This window comes from Carcharhinus amblyrhynchos, chromosome 7 (genome assembly GCF_965287045.1).
Source record: "Carcharhinus amblyrhynchos chromosome 7, sCarAmb.v2.hapA, whole genome shotgun sequence".
Lineage (NCBI taxonomy): Eukaryota > Metazoa > Chordata > Chondrichthyes > Carcharhiniformes > Carcharhinidae > Carcharhinus > Carcharhinus amblyrhynchos.
In genome coordinates, this window is record NC_137330.1 from 39,316,629 (window position 1) to 39,337,241 (window position 20,613).

Here is a 20,613-nt window from a genome sequence, read left to right on the forward strand (position 1 = left end):
ATTCCAAATTGTTCTGCAAAAGCCTGTGGGTGAGGCTTAACACAGCTCCAATTGGTATCACCAACTGCACATGCGCAGAAAAAAAAAGATAGAATGTGGCTCCCCACTCCTGGGCCGAATAATGCCTCCCCCCGGCCCCCATAGACATTGTCCCACCCACACAACATTACTGACCCCCCCATCCCCCACCCACCCACCACCCAGACCGACCGTGGCCTCCTCTTCCCTTCCCCCCACCGATCAGAGATAGAGTGGCAGTGAACCCCCCCTTCCCCTTACTGATCACATTCAGAGTGGCAGCAGACCCCTCCCTATTGATCGCAGGTAAAACGGCAGCAGACCCCCCCCCCTCTACCTCACTGGTCACATGCAGAGTGGCAGCAGGACCCCCCCCCTGATTAGAGGCAGAATGGCAGCCGACCCCTCCTCCCCCCCCATCGATCTGATGCAGGGAACTATCAGACCCAACTCGCTCCCTCCACCATTCTAAAGCAGGGAGCCATCGGATCCATCTCCCCCTCACTGATTAGAGGCAGAGTGGCAGCGGGCTCCCCCCCCTTTCCCTTCACTGATCACACGCAGAGTGGCAGCAGACCCCTACCCCCCCGCCCCACCGATCTCAAGCAGAGAGCCTTCGGGCTCAGCACCTACCCCCTCAGAAGCTGGAGTGCGTGAATCAGACTTTTATAGAGCATGTCTGTTTTGTGCTGATTCTGGATGGGTGAATGCGGTGGTAAAGGGGGAAATGCTGGTGAGGTTGGGCATGCACCATTAAGTCAATTAAGATGCATGCAAATATATTTAAATGACCGTCGCGCCCATTTGAGGCATTGTCCTGATTATGGCCATTTTCGGGCCTTGGTGAAGGGAGAACCTGCGCTGAGGTGGGCGCGGATTGCACTACTTGCCTCACGCTTGACTTTACCAAGTTTTCGCACCTGAAAATGGGTGCATCACCATGGTAAAATCGGGCCCTAAGTGCCACTTTGGACAAGAGAACAGGGAATCGGATTGCAATTGTCTCATACCTAGTGCACTGAAACAACCCCCATGTGAAACACGCCAATATGGCATCCCCAGGCATATAACTCACCCAAACTGGCTCGCAGCCAGACAGGGTTAGCAAGGGGGAGTGTTTATGTAGTTTTAATGCTAATGAAGAACTGACAACATTGCCATCTCTTTACAGAAGGTAAATTGGCTATTTCTCCAGCCACTTTAAGTGCTAAAGAGCCCCCAGAGTGACCAAGATGTGGTTTTGAGCTTCAGTGCCTGATTAGCTTGCCTGGGAGACTGTTTTGAGAGACTTCCTCTTTGCTGATGACTGCGCCTTGTATACTGACTCAGAGCCAGAGATGCAAGTCAGTATGGACAAATTTTCCATTGGCTTGTTACAACTTTGGACTCACCATCAACATTAAAAAGACTGAAGTCATGCACCAGCCTGCTCCTCATGCACCGTACACAGAACCCATAATCACAATCAAAGGGCAGGAACTACAGGCAGTGGACCAGTTCACTTGTCTTGGCAGCTCCCTTTCCCAAGCGGTGACTATTGATACAGAAGTTAACTGCAGAATAGCAAAGGCAAGTTCTGCTTTCAGTCGACTGCGCTCCACTGTATGGGAACATCGAGGAATCAGCCCAGCAACAAAACTGAAGGTTTACAGTGCCGTGATACTCACTACCCTCCTGCATGCCTGTGAAACGTGGACTGCATATCGAAGGGAAGCATATAGAACGTAGAACATAGAATATTACAGCGCAGTACAGGCCCTTCGGCCCTCAATGTTGCGCCGACCAGTGGAACCAATCTAATGACCCTCTAACCTAAACTATTCCAATGTTATCCATATGCCTATCCACTGACCATTTGAATGCCTTTAAAATTGGCAAGACAGCTCAATCATTTCCACATGACTTGTCTTTGCAGAATATTACGCATCAGATGGCAAGACGAAGTACCAGACACTGACGTTCTCTCTAGAGCAAGTCTACCATCAGTCCACACACTGCTGATGAGAGCACAGAACCGGTGGGCAGGTCATGTCATTCATATGCCAGACGACCGCATACTCAAGCAGCTCCTTTTTGGGGAACTCTCTGCTGGAAGATGCTCGCGTGGAGAGCAGAAGAAACGTTTCAAGGACACACTCAAGGCCTCCCTGAAATCACTTGACATAGACACGACCACCTGGGAAACGCTGACACAAAACCGTCCTACATGGCGCTGCTTCATCCACAAAGGCTGTCAAGCTTACAAAGCAAGGTGTACTGCTGAAGCACAACTTAAGCGCAAGTTGCGCAAGTCCAGAGCCACCAGCGCAACCACTACATTGTCTACACAAGTCTGTCCAATACGTGCCAGGACATTCCATGCCCGAATTGGCCTGATCAGTCATCTTCAGACACACCACATCCAGCCTCAAAATTATTAATGGTGTCGTGGTCCTCATCAACGATGATGGACGAACAACAGCTCGCCTTAGTGCATTGTCATCATCTTGATGAGAGAGTTGAAGCGCATGTTCAAAATGGATGTCCTGGCATGATTAATCCTCTCATTACCGGTGAAATTGCTCCTAATATTAAGTAAAGAGGTTGAACGTCATTTTGCTGACTAGCACTACATTTAACAATCTCTTTGAGCAGTACTGAACTGAAATGGCCATAATCGGGACAATGCCTCAAATGGGTGCGACGGCCATTTAAATATATTTGCATGCATATTAATTGACTTAATGGTGCATGCCCAACCTCACCAGCATTTTCCCCCTTTACCACTGCATTCGCCGATCCAGAATCGGCACAAAACAGACATGCTCTATAAAAGTCTGATTCACGCACTCCAGCTTCTGAGGGGGTAGGTGCTGAGCCCGAAGGCTCTCTGCTTGAGATCAGTGGGGCGGAGGGAGGGGTCTGCTGCCACTCTGCATGTGATCAGTGAAGGGAAAGGGGGGGCCCGCTGCCTCTAATCAGTGAGGGGGAGATGGATCCGATGGCTCCCTGCTTTAGAATGGTGGAGGGAGCGAGTTGGGTCTGATAGCTCCTGCATAAGGATGGCAAACTTGGCTGAAAGCCATGTTCAGCTTTCATTCTTCACTCGCTTATTGGAACTACATTGTATTTGAAGAGGACTTTTGATACAAGACTTTTCAAGATGCTTTGTCAAGATTATCCCCCAATACATTATCAACACCTGGAAATTCTCTGAGAACCTCATTTAAAAATAGTTAATGTGGTGCTATTCTATCTTAATGGAGACATTGTAGAAGTCATCAGAAGAAAGGTAATGGTTAATCATGGGTTTCTTGTTACAGGTCCTCCTTGGTCTACAGGAGGGATAGGAGAAAATGAGTCCTGGCAGAGCAGCATCATCGCTGAGAGAAAGCGGGAGCGGGGGGAGGCTCCTGCCCTTCATCTTAATGTGCCCGTCCCACCCCAACTGAGACATCCAACCTCTTGAAGGACCCCACGCACCCCAGACATACTGGGGGCGATTTTCCCATCCCACTGCCCTAATTTTTTAGTGCAGTGGACCTGGAGAATTGCGTGTTGGCCAATTGGCAGGATTTCTGTGAGCATTCACACCGTGCCACATTTGTGTCTCCCAGGCCTGGAATTCCAGCAGCACCTACACAGCATTGGAAATCAGCTGGGAGGTGGGGCTAGCATTAAACAGTATTTTACATACTATTTAAGAACATAAGAAATAGGAGCAGGAGTAGGCTAAATGCTATTAGCAGGCCCGGGACTGAATTCTCCGGGCCTGTTAATATCTCCCACCCCGCCAGAGTGTTTCACTCCAGTGGGGATAACATGAGCTCCCTACTAATGGCCGGCCCCATTGGACTGAAGGGGAGGGGGGGGTCAATCGGGGCCACCCAAGGGGTCAGGCAGCAGGTGAGTGGTGCCCCTGGCACTGCCCAAGGGGCAAAGTGCCCATGCCCAGGAGGAACCTTGGCACAGCCCATTTTGCAACAAGCAGTGTCAAGGGGACAGGGCCTATTGGGGACAGGGCGTATAAGTGGAGTCTGCTGGAGGCGGGGTCTGCTGTGATGGGGTCTTGGAGCAATCTAGGGGTGGTGGGTCCCACTACCACACTGTTGAAGGATTGAGGGGGCTGGGGGAAGGCCAGCAATTGGGCCAGGCTAGGGGGTAGGTCAGCCGGGGTGTCTGCCAGGGAAAGGGGGAATACCAGGTGAGTCTACCAGGAGGAAGTTGGTCTGCCTGCAGAGGGCTGGGCGGGGGAGCTATCATCACTGCTGGAGATTGGGGGCTGGAAATTGGGCGGGCTGGGGAAGTACAGGGGTTCGGGCTGGTCCAGGAATGGTCGGAGGGGTTGGTTCAATTTGGCTTTTGGGGTCCCGGGCTGGCCAGCAATCAAGAGGCTGACACTTGGGGCCACTGCACATGCGCAGAAGCCAGCATGGATAGGTCCTGCCTACTGAAATCTAATAATATTCAAGCTGGTGGCCTCTGCAGTGCACAGAGTGAGGGAGATTCTAGTCTAAACTCACACTGAAAAGGCCAGTGTGAATTTGACACTTTGAATTTTTCTTCCTTCGAGAGAAAGATACAGAAGTCTGAGATCACATATCAACCGACTCAAGAGCAGCTTCTTCCCTGCTGCTGTCAGACTTTTGAATGGACCTACCTCAGATTAAGCTGATCGTTCTCTACACCCTCACTTTGACTGTAACACTACATTCTGCACTCTTTCCTTTCCTTCTCTATGTACGTTATGCTTTGTCTGTATAGCATGCAAGAAATGATACTTTTCACTGGAGACCAATACATGTGACAATAATAAATCAAATCAAATCAAATCAAATCAAAACTTCCGGTACCTAAGAACCAGTAATCTTCTCCCTTGATACCTGATACTTTTTTATTCTCTGTCAACCTGCACACTTTACACTTTTATTGGATGGAGACTACATATACCAGGCCAGGAAAACTACTCCTTGTAGTGTGAAAACTAAATATGCACATCTGTGTTTTGCTGCCTCCAGGCATGTTTAAATCATGGTGAACTGCTATATAACAGAAAATGCTGGAAATACTCAACTGTTCTTGATGAATTGTTAATAAAGCTGTGAGCCTCATTGTTGTTCAGATTTTAAATTTTAACTCTGGTCGGCTTTGACACTGACCTCCTGGCTCCAGGTTCCTCCTTGATCAAGCAGTCCACCAATGTTCCCCTCAAGACCTCCAAACCCATAGCGAGGACGCACCACAAAGCCCTGGATTCCCTCCCACCTTTCATCTTAATGTGCCCATTCCTCCCCAACTGAGGCATCCAATCTCTTGAAGTTTCCAGTGCCGGTACTTCAGGCCTCCAAGCTGTCCTCGGACCTACAAACCCACTATTCCTCCTCCACCACCCAGTCCGCTGGCAGATCTGCAGCCCCTCCAGCAGGCAACCTCACTGTGGACATTTCCGTCCCAGTTGTAAAGCCCCCTCCAATCCCTTATCTACTCATAACATGTGCGAAGACTAAGCTTCTTCTGCAGCCTTCACTGACTGGCTCCCCACCTGACTGAAGGTCCTTCTGTCAATCAGCCTGATGCCCTTGACAGGGGACTGATCAATGGCACTACTAATTCATGGCAGACTTAAAACTCCACAGCATGTCCACATTCTCCACTTTGATTTAGATTTACTTGGATGCTACCGGGATTTGATGGTTTGAGTTATAAAGAGAAGCTGAATAGACTGGGACTTTTTCTCTGGTGCATGGGAGGCTTAGGGCTGATCTTATAGAGGTTGATAAAATAATGAGGGACATAGATGCGGTAGATAGTCAACATCTTTTCTCAAAGGTAGGGGAGTCTAAACCTAGAGGGCATAGGTTTAAGGTAAGAATGAAGAGATACAAAAGGGTCCACAGGGGCAATTTTTTTCACTCAGAGGGTAGTGAGTGTTTGGAATGAGCTGCCAGAGGCAGTAGTAGAGGCAGGTACAATTTTATCTTTAATAAGCATTTTATTCAGTTGCATGGCTAAGATTGGTGTAGAGAGATAGGGGTCAAATGCGAGCAATTGGGATTAACTTAATGATAAAAACTGGGTGGTATGGGCAAATTGGACTAAAGGGCCTGTTTCCATGCTTTAAGCTTCTATGGCTTTATATGGAGGAATCTCCCAATCGTCATTTACTCAGCTTTCTGACCAACCTGCTCCCTATGAGTCCGGTCTGGAAAGATTTCCTTCATCTCTCCCTTTCTCTCTCCATAGATTGAATGTTTACAGAATTTTCAGACTTCCAGCATCGTGGTACATTGCTTTTATAGCAATTAGTCCCAAAATTGCTTGCTATATCCAGACTTTCATACAGGCACGTATTATCAGCACAGCACGCACTTGCTGACATTCATCATTATGTTCTGGCATCCATCATTGTGAAGTGCTTTAAAAGGTTATTCATGGCACAAATCAATTCTGGCCTCCCGGACGGCTCGAACTACAGTTCGCCTGCCGCCGCAACAGGTCCACAGCAGATGCCATCTCCTGGCCCTGCACTTAACTCTGGAACACATAGATAACAAAGACATCTATGTCAGACTCCTATTTATTGACTACAGCTCAGCCTTCAACAGCATTATATCTATGAAACTCATCTCCAAACTCTGTGGCCTGGGCCTTGGTACCTCCCTCTGCAACTTCCTGAACTTCCTAACAGACAGACCACAATCAGTAAGGATAGGCAACAACGCCTCCTCCATGATCATCTTCAACTCTGGTGCCCTATAAGGCTATACTCCTTATACACCTATGACTGTGTGGCCAAATTCCCCTTCTACTCAATTTTCAAGTTTGCTGATGAGACCACCATAGTGGGTCGGATCTCAAACAACAAGAAGACAGAGTACAGAAATGAGATAGAGAATTTGGTGAACTGGTGCGGTGGCAATAATCTCTCCCACAATGTCAACAAAATGAATGAGATTGTCATCAACTTCAGGAAGCGTAATGGAATAACATGCCTCTGTCTATACCAATGGGGACAAAGTAAAAATGCTTGAGAGCTTCAGGTTTTCAGATGTCCAGATCACCAACAACCTGTCCTGATCCTCCCATGCTGACACTATTTTTAAGAAAGCCCACCAAAGCCTCTACTTTCTCAGAAGACTAAGGAAATTTGGCATGTCTGCTACGACTCTCACCAGCTTTTACAGATGCACCATAGAAAGCATTCTTTCTGGTTGTATCACAGCTTGGTATGGCTCCTGCTCTGCCCTGCACAAGGCACTACGAAAGGTCACGAATGTAGCCCAATCCATCATGCAAACCAGCCTCCCATCCACTGACTCTGTCTACACTTCCCGCTGCACCGACAAAGCAGCCAGCATAATTAAGGAGCAAAAGTACCCCAGACATTCTCTCTGCCATCTTCTTACATTGGGAAAAAGATACAATAGTCTGAGATCACATTCCAACTGATTCAAGAACAGCTTCTTCCCTACTGCCATCAGACTTTTGAATGGACCTACCTTGTATTATGTTGATCTTTCTCTGCACCCTAGCTATGACTGTAATACTACATTCTGCACTCTCTCGTTTCCTTCTCTATGAGTGGTATACTTTGTCTCTATAGCACGCAAGGAATAATACTTATATTAATATACTATACTAATACATTTACTATATACTAATACATGTGAACAATGTATTATGTTGTTGTGACAATAATAAATCAAATAAAATCAAAAAATCTGTTTTCACCCTTTCCATAATATAATTCCCAAAGGGATTAAAAATGTGGTCTGGGTCAGTTCATGTCAGTGTTATTCTGTCACAACTGTGAATGGAATTAAATATGAAAAAAATCTCCTTTTCCAAATTGTCAAATCAGTGGCTTCATTTTCCAGTGTTTTTGTTAAGGTGCGACCTGAGAATTAAATCGTGCTGATGGAAAACAATTGATGCAAAAATCAGATAACTTGCTGCAATTGAATTGTACCATTCAAATCTGCCAGACATATAGTGGAGTCAATTCTAAGTTGGCCCAGCAGAAGGAAATGGATTGCTTGTCCCAGAACAGTAGGTCCGAACTTAGGACCCCATTCCCACTCATCATCACTTTACCTGGCACCTTTTACAAAGAGGAGGCCAAGGAGCTCACCTGAATCAGATGGGAGGCCCATTATAGTGTACAAGCGGGTTTTGATCAGATGTATGTTGATCTAATTCAGGTGAGACCATTCTGTGTTCACCTCCAACTCCAAGAGATGGGTCTTGCAGTCCAGCTCCTACACTGTCATCTATTCTGCACCAAGTGCTGGCAAACTGCTATGAAGTGCCTGTTTGGGATGCTAGAATGAAAATAAAAATGTCTCACCTTTCCCACCTTCCTGCTCATTCCCTATACATTCTGCTTCTGTATTCTCCTCATGGCGTTGCTTTAACAATGTGAACTCCTCTATTTTTCATTCCTGCTGTCACATTTAACTTGAGGGGTGGATACTTATCTTCTGCTTCTTGGGGAAGGAGATTTAAAAATACTTAATGGATTGATTTTAAAAGCATTTTGATTAAAGGTATACCATGATAAACAGCCTTTTGTCAGAAATCAATATATAGCACATGATTGATATTTTTCGCTGACTGTTTCCAACAAGAGAGAATGTAACCATCACCCCTTGACATTCAATGGCATTAACATCGCTGAGACTCCTACCATCGACATCCTGGGAGTTACTATTAACCAGAAACTGAATTGGACTAGCCATATAAATACTGTAGCTTCAAAAGTAGAGACTGTGAATCCTGTGGCGAGCAACTATCCTCCTGGCTTCCCAAAGCATATCCATAATCTACAAGGCTCAAGTCAGGAGTGTGATGGGTCAGTGCTCCAACAACTGTGTCACTCAGGATAAAGCAGCTATTTGATTGTTACCCCTTCCATTAACATTCACTTCCTCCACTACCACTGCCAATGTGACAGCTCTGTGTGCCATCTACAAGATGCACTGCATGAACTCACCAAAGCTCCTTAGAATGCACCTTCCAAGCCCACACTCTCTACCATCTGCAAGGGCAAGAGCAGCAGATACATGGGCAGTCTTCTTCTTAGGTAATCCCTCAGAGTCAAAGATAATTTGCTTCCACACTGAAAGCTAGTTCTTAGGTGACTGAGGAATCCAATGAGTGACCCACAGTTTCTGTCACAGGTGGGGCAGATGATGGGTGGAGTGCCCAGGTTGTCACATGCTCCTTTTTTTATTCATTTGTGGGATTTGGGTGTAACTGATGGGCCAGCATTTATTGCCCATTCCCGGGTTGCCCTCGAGAAGATGGTGGTGAGCTGCCTTCTTGAATCGCTGCAGTCCATGTTCTGTAGGTTGATCCACAATGCCATTAGGGAGGTTTTGACCCAGGGACTGTGAAGGGACGGCGATATATTTCCAAGGCAGGATGATGAGCAGCTTGGAGGGGAACTTGCAGATTGCTTCCCTTGTCCTTCCTGATGGGAGTGGCTATGGGTTTGGAAGGTACTGTCTAAGGACCTTTGGTGAATTGATGTAATGCATCTTGTAGATAGTACCCATTGCTGCTAGGTGGATTGAATGTTTGTAGATGTGGTGCCAATCAAGAGGGCTGCTTTGTCCTGGATTGTGTCAAGCTTCTCGAGTATTGTTGGAGCTGCACACATCCAGGCAAGCTGGGCATATTCCAACACACTCCTGATTTGTGCCTTGTAGATGGAGAGTCAGAAGGTGAGTCACTTGCCACAGTATTCCTAGTCTCTGACCATCTCTTGCAGCCATTGTGTTTATGTGATGAGTCCAGCTGAGTTCCTGATCAATGGTAACCCCAAGGATGTTGACAGTGGGGCGATTCAGTGATGGTTTCATAATTGAATGTCAAAGGGTGGTAGTTAGAGTGTCCCTTATTGGTGATGGTCATTGCCTGGCATTTGCATGGCGTGAATTTTATTTGCCACTTGTTAGCCCAAGCCTGAGTATTGTCCAGATCTTGTTGCATTTGAACACAGACTGCTTCAGTATCTGAGGAGTCGCAAATGGTGCTGAACATTGTGCAACTATTGGCAAGCATCCCCACTTCTGCCCTTATGGTGGAGGGAAGGTCATTGATGAAGCAGCTGAAGATGGTTGGGCCTATGATATTATCCTGAGGGATTCTTGCAGAGATGTCCTGAACTGACTGACCCTCCACAACTACAACCATCTTCTTAAGTGCCATGTATGATCCAACCAATGGAGAGTTTGCTCCCTGATACCCATTGATTCCAGTTTTGCTAGGGCTCCTTGATGCCACACTTGATCGAATGTGGCCTTGATGTCAAGGGGTGTCACTCTCACCTCACCTCTGGAATTCAGCTCTTTAGTCCATGTTTGAACCAAGACTGTAATAAGGTCAGGAGCTAAGTGACCCTGGCGAAATCTAAACTGGGCATCACTGAACAGGTTATTGCTGAGCAGTGCTGAGCAATTTTCCACATTGTTGGGTAGATGTCAGCTTTGTAACTGTACTGGAAGAGCTTGGCGAGGGGAGTGGCACATTCTGGAGCACTATTGCCGGAATGTTATCATGGCCCATTACCTTTGCAGTATCCAGTGCCTTCAACCATTTCTTGATATCATCTGGAGTGAATCGAATTGGCTGGAGATGCTGGGGACCACTGGAGGAGGCCGAGATGGATCATCCACTCACCACTTCCGGCTGGAGTTTGCAGTGAACACTTCAGCCTTATCTTTTGTGCTGGGCTCCTCCATCTTTGAGGATGGGGATACTTGTCGACCCTCCTCTTCCAGTGAGTTGTTTAATTGTCCACCACCATTCTCGACTGGATGTGGAAGGACTGCAGAGCGTAGATCTAATCCATTGGTTGTGGGATCACTTAGCTCTGCTTATCGTTTGCTCTTTTTGCCATTTGGTGTGCAAGTAGTCCTGTTTGGTAGCTTCACCAGATTGACCCCTCATTTTTAGGTATGCCTGGTGCTGCTCCTGGCGTGCCCTCCTGCATTCTCCATTGAACTAGGGTTGATCCCTGGCTTGATGGTAATAGTTGAGCGGAGGATATGTTGGGCCATGAGGTTGCAGATTGTGCTGGAGTACAGTTGTGCTGCTGTTGATGGCCCACAGTGCCTCATGGATGCCGTCTTGAGTTGTTAGATCAGTTTGAAGTCTGTCCCATTTAGCACGGTGATAGTGCTACACAACATGATGAAGATTATTCTCAGTATGACGGCAGGATTTCGTTTCCACAAGGACTGTGCAGTGGTTACTTTTATCGATACTGTCATGGATAGATGCATCTGTAGCTGGCAGATTGGTAAGGATGAGGTCAAGTATGTTATTTTCTCTTGTTGGTTCCTTCACCACCTGCTGCAAACCCAGCCAAGCAGTTATATCCTTTAGGACCTGACCAGCTCGATCAGTAGTGCTGCTGCTAAGCCACTCTTGGTGGTGGACATTGAAATCCCCCATCCAGAGTATACTTTGCACCCTCAGTGCTTCTTCTAGGTGTTGTTCAACGTAGAGGAATACTGATTCATCAGCTGAAGGAGGACGGTACGTGATAACCAGTAAGAGGTTTCCTTGCCATGTTTGACCTGAACCCATGAGACTTCATGGGATCCAGAGTCGATGTTAAGAACTCTCAGGGCAATTCCTCCCAACTCTATACTGCTGCGCTGCCACCTCTACTGGGTCTGTCCTGCCGGTGGGACACGACATATCCAGTGATGGTAATGGTAGTGTCTGGGGTGTTATCTGTAAGGTATGATTATGTGAGAATGACTATGTCAGGCTGTTGCTTGACTAGTCTGTAGGACAGCTCTCCCAATTTTGGCACTAGCCCCCAGGTGTTAGTAAGGAGGACTTTGCAGGGTCGACAGGGCTGTTCGTTTTACCATTGTCTTTTCCGGTGCCTGGGCCGATGCCAGGTGTTCCATCTGGTTTCATTTCTTTGTTGAGGTTTTGTAGCAATTGGTACAACTGAGTGGCTTGCAATGCTAAAATTGTCCCATAGTGTCCTGGGATGCATAGGTTAGAGGGATTAGCAGGTAAAATATGCAGGGATATGATGGTAGGGCCTGGTTGGGATTGTGGTCGGTGCAGACTCAATGGGCTGAGTGGCCTCTTTCTACACTGTAGGGTTTCTATGATTCTATGATTCTGTGATGTTTTAGTGTCAGTGAGGATTCTATCTGCTCATGATGTCTTGTAATTCTTCAGCTGTTGGATGGCCTTTTCTACCTCATTCCAAGTTGGGGTTGTGCTAAGATGGTGGTGAGTAGGATGGAATTGAGGATATTTGTATTGAGAACGGAGTGTCTGTTAAGGAGGTCCTCAAAGTCCTCCTTCCAGTGGGTGCTAACTGTCTCTTTGTCCTTCTTGGATTTTTGCCATCAGCGCCACCTGTATATGGAGCTACTTTCTTGGTCTCGAGTTGGGTTGCTTTTTAGGTCAGAAAAGCCTTGTGTTTGTGGTTTATCAGCTCCTGGATCTCCTAAGCATTCTTATCAAACCATTGTGTTCCTGGTTGAATAATCAAACGTTACTTTGCAGATTCTGATTATGGAGGCCTTGGGAGCAGGCCAAGCATTGTGGACGCTGTGTGCTTCTGGGTCACCAGGAGTCATCAGGTAGGCAGAGAGGTTTGGCTGAAAAGTGCCACAGCACAGATCTTCCTGCAGCATTGTTTCTATTGCTGTCACCGCTTTGGGGCCACACTGACATTGATCACAGAACAAATTGGGCGGTGGTCCATCTGTAATCACTGACCCCTGCCTTGGTGCAGGTGATACGCATGTCCTTGCGGTTCCTCACTCAGATGATGACATGGTTGAGCAGCTGCCAATGCTTGGAGTGAGGGTGCTGCCATAAGCTTTGTCTCTCTAATGGAATGAGGCGTTGGTTATGATAGTGCTATGTTCCAGGTATTCTGTCAGGAGCAGGATGCTGTTGGTGTTGGATTTTCCTACCCCTTCACTACCAATTGCATTTCCCCAGAGGTCTCTGTCCTTTCCAACTCTGGCATTGAAATTGCCAACCAAGGAGGATCAGCTTGTTGCCCGTTGGCAATCGGGCCAAGGATTATCCGAGGCTGGAGTAAAATTCCTCTTTGGACTTGACTGTAGCTTCCAGTGTTGGGGGCATACGCGCTGAAGACTGTAGCACACCGGGCAAACTAATTTTTATCTAGCACCATCATCTGAAAGTTCTCCTCCAAGCCAGACACCAAGCCGACTTGGAAATATATCCCTGTTCCTTCACAGTCGCTGCGTCAAGATCCTGAAAATCCTTCCCGAATAACAATGTGGGTATACCTGCATCACATGGACTGCAGCAATTCAAGAAGGCAGCTCACCACCACTTTCTCAAGGGCAGCTAGGGATGGGCAATAAATGCTGGCCAGCCAGTGATGCCCACATCCCATGAATGATACATATATATGTGTAATATAATTAGACGGTTTCCACTTCATGTTTCGAAGCTGTGGCTCTCCAACATCTAAATGCAAAACCACATAAATCTCCCCATGGCTGTTATCTGAACAGAATTGTACGTGATTTGTCTCGACATGACATTATCTTATTGAGAACAAGTAGGGATCAGTGATGCTGAAAAATGAGAAAACAATTCAAGTAGCTTTTAAGCATACAGCAAAAGAAACGCTACAGCTGTCAGGAATACAAAAAAAAATACAAATCTTACCCAAGGTGTCATTACTTTTATTCAGAAACCAGCTTCTTTTTATATAATGAAGTTTTTGCAGCTTTCTGAAATCTGCAGGAGTATAGCTGCATTGCAGAAAAATAATGGTTTTCATTTTGCTCAGTGATCTCCAGAAATTGATACTGTCTTCCCCCATTTATATCTTTTTATTAATCCATAAAGAAAGAAAGCCACAATTAGATTTTTTAAAAATACCAAAGTAAATAGCAAACGCTTTATGAAAATGGAAAGCAGCTGAACTGTGAACACATTACGCACCAATTTCATGCATTATAATCGAATAAAATGTGTGCAGGTAACCTGAAAATAAACATTGATATTTTGCTATTTTTCACCTTTCTCTCCATCCTCTGTCAGGCAGGAGCAGAGTTAGACAGTGTAAGAGTGAAGCAGCAACCCATTTTACCTCTCCTGAGTTTTACTCCATTGACTTGTAATATTTTTGGATTATTCACTAATTACTGAAAACATCATCACCATCAGTTACATCTTAATTTCTTTTTTGTTCACCCCTTAACTCATCAATTTTTGGAAAATAGAAATCAATCTATGATAGATTTAACCCAACTCATTAAGCAGAAACCAGGAGGGTGGCCAGTTAAAATTGGTAAAGTTCCTTAATAGCACTGGAGCCGCCAGGAACTGATTACTTTGGGTCATCTCACCTGGGGAAACTGTAGCTCTCCAACATTTAAATGTGAACCCATCCAAACTGTCCAAAGCCAACAAGGTCCATTTTAACATATATATTAGGTCTTGATGATGTCATCAGGATTTGACCACAAATCTTACTCTGCAGTCTGTGTGTGTGTGATGCAATGTAAAGGAGACCATATCATAAGCAGTAAATACAATATAGTATATTGAAAGCAGTCCAAGTAAATTGTTTTTTCACTTTTTTTTGTTCTTTCGAGGCTGGCCAGCATTTATTGCCCATCCTTAATTTCCCTGGAGAAAGTGGTGGTGAGCTGCCTTCTTGATTCGCTGCAGTCCACATGCTGTGAATTGACCACAATGCTGTTAAGGAGGGAATTCCAGGATTTTGACCCCAAAACTGAGAAGGAACAGTGATATATTTCCAAGGCAGGATGGTGAGTGGCTTGGGGGGAAACTTGTAGGTGGTGTTATTCCAATGGATCTGTTGGTCCTCTCCTTCTAGAACGAAGTGGTCATGGGTTTGAAGGATGCTGTCTAAGAATCTTCGGTGAATGACCGCAGTGCTATTGAGCATCAATGGTGGAAAGAGTGGGTGTTTGTAGATGTGTGCCAGTCAAGCAGGCTGCTTTATCCTGGATGATGTCAAGCTTCTTGAGTGTTGTTGGAGCTGCACCCATCCAAGCAAGTGGGGAGCATTCCATCACATCCTGACTTGTGCCTTGTAGATGGTGGACAGGTTTTGGGGAGTCAGGATGTGAGTTACTCGCCATAGTATTCTTAGTGTCTGACCTGCTCTTGTAACCACTGCGTTTATGTGGTGGGTCCAGATGAGTTTCTGGTCAATGGTAACCTCAAGGATGTTGACAAGGGGAATTCAGTGATGGTAACAGCATTGAATGTCAAGGGTGGAGGTTAGAGTGTCTTTTATTAATGATGGTCATTGCCTGGCATTGTATGGTGTGAATGTTACTCGCTACTTGTCAGCCTGAGCCCTGATATTGTCTAGAGCTTGCATTGAACATGGACTGTTTCAATATCTGAGGAGTCATGAATGGAGCTGAAATTTGGAAGGAGTATTTGGGTCCTTGGACAGTGAAAAGGGGGAGAGTGAAAGGACAGGTGTTGTATCTCCTATACCACCATAGAAATTTTCAGCAGTAAGGAAGATATTGTCAGGAATGACTAAGTTTGAGGACTTGGTCGTCACAGAGGGAATGATCCCAATGGAATGATGTGAAGGGAAGGCAGAGGAGATTGCATTTGATGGTTGCATTACACTGGCACTGGAGAAAGAGCAGAGGATGATCCATTGAATAGGACGGCTGATGGGGTGGAAGGTGAGGGAAAGAAAGGGGGAAGAGCAAAAGAGTACAAAATGGATTGAGCACATTGGAGGGCCTTGGTAAGCAAACTGAGAAGAAATCTTTGGTTGAGGAAAACAAAGGGCATATTGGAAGTGCCTGTGTGGAAGATTGCAGCATTGGAACAGGTGGGACAGAGATGAAGAAACTGGGAGAATGGAATAGAGTCCTTACCGGAAGCAGGGTGTGAGGAAGGTAGTTGACATAGCTGTGGGAGTCTGTGGGTTTGCACTGAACATTAATGGATAGCAGTCAACTAAACCATGGTTGACACCACAAAAGCACCTTTTAGCAACCTTCTGGAGAATTAAAAATTTTATGTGCACAGCGGAACAGATAAGAAATCACACCTCACCAACAACCTAGAGGGATGTGATGTATTATTGCTAGACTATTAATCCAGAAACTCAGCTAATGTTCTATGGACCCAAGTTCGGATTCTGCCACGGCAGATGGTGGAAGTTGAATTCACTAAAAAAAATCTGGAATTAAGAATCTACTCATAGAATCGTAGAATCCTACAGTGCAGAAGGAGGCCATTTGGCCCATCGTGTCTGCACTGTTCCAAGTAAACAAGGAGAAAGGAAAGTAGGATGTGGTACCTTTCGAGAGGATAAAGCAGCCCGCACTAAAGGTGAACCATTATGTGAAGGGAGCCAGAAAATGGGTAAATAAGCCAAAAGCAGCTGAGGAATGGTATCCAAAAGATTCAACACAGCAAGTATTATGTATCTAATCCAAGAACCTAGAAACTTACAACAAGCACAGAAGATGAGAAGTTACAGGAAGCAAAACCAGCTCCATAAAAGAGTGGACATCCTTAGTGAGGATATACCAATGAAGCCAAATGGCAATTGGAAAGGGACAGCTTGTTATAAGAAGAAAAGTTGGTGGTTCTCAGAGAACAAAGAAATCCAATGTTGTATCAGGCACATGATGCTTCTCCAGCAGATCACCCAGGCCTTTGGGCACCATGAATCAAATAAAATACCTAATATGGCTGCAAGGCATGAAGGGGATATTGAGCATGATACTATAGTCTGAACTGTCTACTCATCCAATAAACCTGGATGCCATTAACAAAAAGGCACAGCATCACACCAGTTTAGCAGCAAGGCCATGGACAGATTTCCAAATTCATTACATAGTTCCATTTCTCTGGACATTGAGGGGACATCAACGGGCATTGGGAATATTAGCGCTTTTCTAAAATGGATAGAGACATTTCCCACTGTTAGAGCCAAGTACAGGCGATGGTCAAAGTATTATTTAGACATATGCTCACTGGATGGGGTCTGCTCAAATCACTTGACCGGATCAAGAAAAATATTTCACTGGAAAAGTTATGCGGAATACAGTGTAACTCTAGTAGTCAAAACCACATTCTACATATCTTCCAAACCCCCATCTTCTGGCATTGTAGAAAGAATGAATCACACCCTAAAAACAGTGATGAAAAAAAAGCTAACTTATTTTCTGGGATCAATTCTTACCATTGACATTAATGTGATTAGATCAGAAGTCAGTCGATCCCCCAAGGTAAGCCCACATAAAATCATGACAGGAAGTATAATGAAGATGCCAGAGAACTTGATGTATGTCGAACTTACATCCCCTGAAGCAAAGGCTCTCATTCAGGAGGACTGTGTGAAACAGTTTGCAAACTAACTGCAAAGGCATCCAGGTTTTTTGCCGCAGCAAGTATGAGACATTCTAAAACAAAACAAACAAACGTACTTTGACACAAAGTTCAAGTCTATGGTACAGAAGGTTGGATAGCAAGGGATGAATGGTTGCTTACCCAATCATGACCAAAGCAAGGCCCTAGCTGCCTGGTAGAATTATGTAACAAACAAAAATGATGTCACATAAATCAACTAAAGGAATTTAACGGAATAGATCAGGGAATAATAAGTCACATGAATCAGGAGGGTCAACAGTCAAGTGGGATGGTGATAAACAGCAAAATAGCCTTTCTTCCTGTGCCTGCTTGAAGTTATTGACACAATTAAGATCACATATAAACCATCCTGATTGATGTGCAATGTAGCAGAATAGGTGACTACACCTGAGTTACTACCCAGGCCCTTGGCCCAAACTAGGAAAAAGGATAAGAAACATCACCAATGATAGAAAAATCAATAATATCAAAAAACAGATGCTACCAATCAGCCTAATAACAACTCAGTCAACAGAAATGAGAATTGCAGAAACTATTAACTATTAAGTCATAGTCAAGCTAAAGCTAATGAGCAGCTACTGTGAATATAAATGTTTCTTTGTCACCAGCATCAGGAGATTAAATTATGCTATTACTCTTTGTAAAGATGATGGACTACCTCAAGTAGGTGGGTTGGGTCGTGCCACAGGTTAAAATGCAATGAAATCTGAAACAGGAACCTAACGTGCCTTGAACCTGCACATTTCCCACTTTAATAGAGTGGCAAGAGGATGGTAACCAATTTACTCACAGGTTGGTCAGTTAAGTATTTTACTTAGGGTGTGTACTTTCATTTATACAGTCACTTCACTTTGAATTCATGTTGGCTGATTTTTCCAGGTCTCAGAGAACCTGACCAATGACAGAAGTTGAGGAGAGTTAAACTTATGAGGGAAGTGCTTTTACAGCACTGTTTGGGGGCCAGGAGGAAAGTGAGCTACCCAGTAAAAATCAACATCACAATCTTCCTACTCCATCTATACCCCACTTTCAGATCTCCCAACTTCCATTGGATCCCATCCCCTTTCCAACAATATCTGCCTCTGGATCCTCTAAATGATTGGACCCCACAATCTCTCAAACTCTGCTGTCGCTCCATCAGACCTACCTGTCTCAGGTCAGCTTAGTTGCAGTCTTGTCCTGGGCCAAGACGCTTCTAACCTGTCGATCGGGTTGGCTGTGGGAAGGAAACCGGCAAAAAAAATTAAAGCATGTTTGGGAAAGTAATATTTTTGGGTATTCTGACCTCAAACTGGTCCTCCCACTCTCTCCATGCTTCTGAAATAAAATCCAGGTCCCCTTGTATGTTAACATTGCATGTTAACAAATCCAAACATTGGCTACATTAAATAAATGGTCTGTTCCCATAAAATGGAAAAAGTAAGCTAGAAAACGAAGGACAAGGAATTGATAAAATTAAGGCAAGAGGGAATTTACAAATACAGAATCAAAATCTCCAAAGTGTGACAGGAAGCTGGCCTTGAGAATGAATGTGGTTAAAGCCGAAGGAAAATGTGGAGGATAAAGCAGACTAATGATTAATGATTAACCTGTCAGTTTCTTGGTGGTACAGAACTTACAAAGAGAGACATGTTGCTGAAGCTTTCCATGTTGCATCAATCAACACAAAAGCAAGAATGATCACAACAGTTTATAGGATTGGCTGAGGCCTTGCCATAGAGAAAACAATGAGGATTATAGTACCCCCAAGCTCTTGAGTAATTCAAAAAAGGCACAAGATTTGATTATATTCCTTTCGTTTGCAAATAGATCCTGTGTATGAATGTACATCACTTCTAGCAAGCATAATTGAGCCATGTTACGATCTCGACCAATTCTCTTAAATTTCGTTATTGGTGTAGCTATTGACGCATTCAGGGATTTAAACGTGATTAAATCATACCGCAACAATTTTGATGCTCCATGAGTTTTCACAATTCAGCATGTACCCCGGCATCTACCAACACCACACTCTCCCTGCACCTTTTCCCTCACCCCCACCACCATCATCACCAGATCCATTAAAAAGCTGTTATTGACAATTGAGTTGCTTTGTTATTGTATACATTCTGTCTCTTAAGCCTTTAGTTCTTGTTAATTCAAGGATTCTTGCTTGTTAAATAGGCAAACTATAAAATCACTCATCAGCTGCTGTACGTGTAATGCGATAATTTTGCCTGTGAAGTGGGATTAACAGCTCAGGCAGATACTTGTATGTTGAGAAAGAGAAGAAATCTTCACCAAAGAACAAAGAAAATTACAACACAGGAACAGGCCCTTCGGCCCTCTAAGCCTGCATTGACTGTGCTGCCTGATTGAACTAAAACCTTTTACCTTTTCAGGGACCATATCCCTCTATTTCCATTCTATTCATATATTTGTCAAGATGCCTCTTAAAAGTCATCAGTTTCAATCAGTTGCACAGTAAAATTTTCACTACAACAGGGACTCTATCATCCCCATTGGAGTCGGATCCCTAAGATCAAGAAAAGGATGTCCATGATGTTAGGTAGAATGTGGTAGTCTCAAGGCTTCATTAAACAGTAAGTTTCCCGCTTCAGTCATAGCTACCTGGCAATGATAGTAATGTGCCAGAGGTGGCTGAATTTTACAAAAGCTAGGATTTTCCAGCCCCACCGCAGAGTCCACTGACATCCTCTAAAAGTTTGTCATCTTCTTCACAAAGATCTCTATCCATTTAGCCATCCTTAGAGCACTGTCAGTGGCCTGGATTTTCCAGTTTCTGCAGTAGCAAGCATTGTCACAGACAGGATGGGAAAATTTGAAGAGTGGCCAAAAACCCTTTGCCCAAATTTTGCTGCCACACCTGCATTGATGACAGCTGCAGGCGAAACTGAAAAGCAACTGATGAATTCATATCCCTCTATTCTGATTTAAAAAGGAATTTACATGGAGTTACATCAAGTCTACTGCATTGATGCAGGTCATTTGGCCCAACTGGCATTAGTTAGCATCTTTTGTTCCAAACAAATCCCCTTTCATTCCAACTTATCTAACCCTATCAGCATATTCTTCTGCTTCTTATGTGCATATCTAGCCTCCGCTTAAGTGCAAATGGCCTCTACAACTCCATCTGATGTTGTGATATATCTACATGTTGCAAGTTGGGTTTGGGGTACAGACTTCCCCTTTAAGAGTGCATGT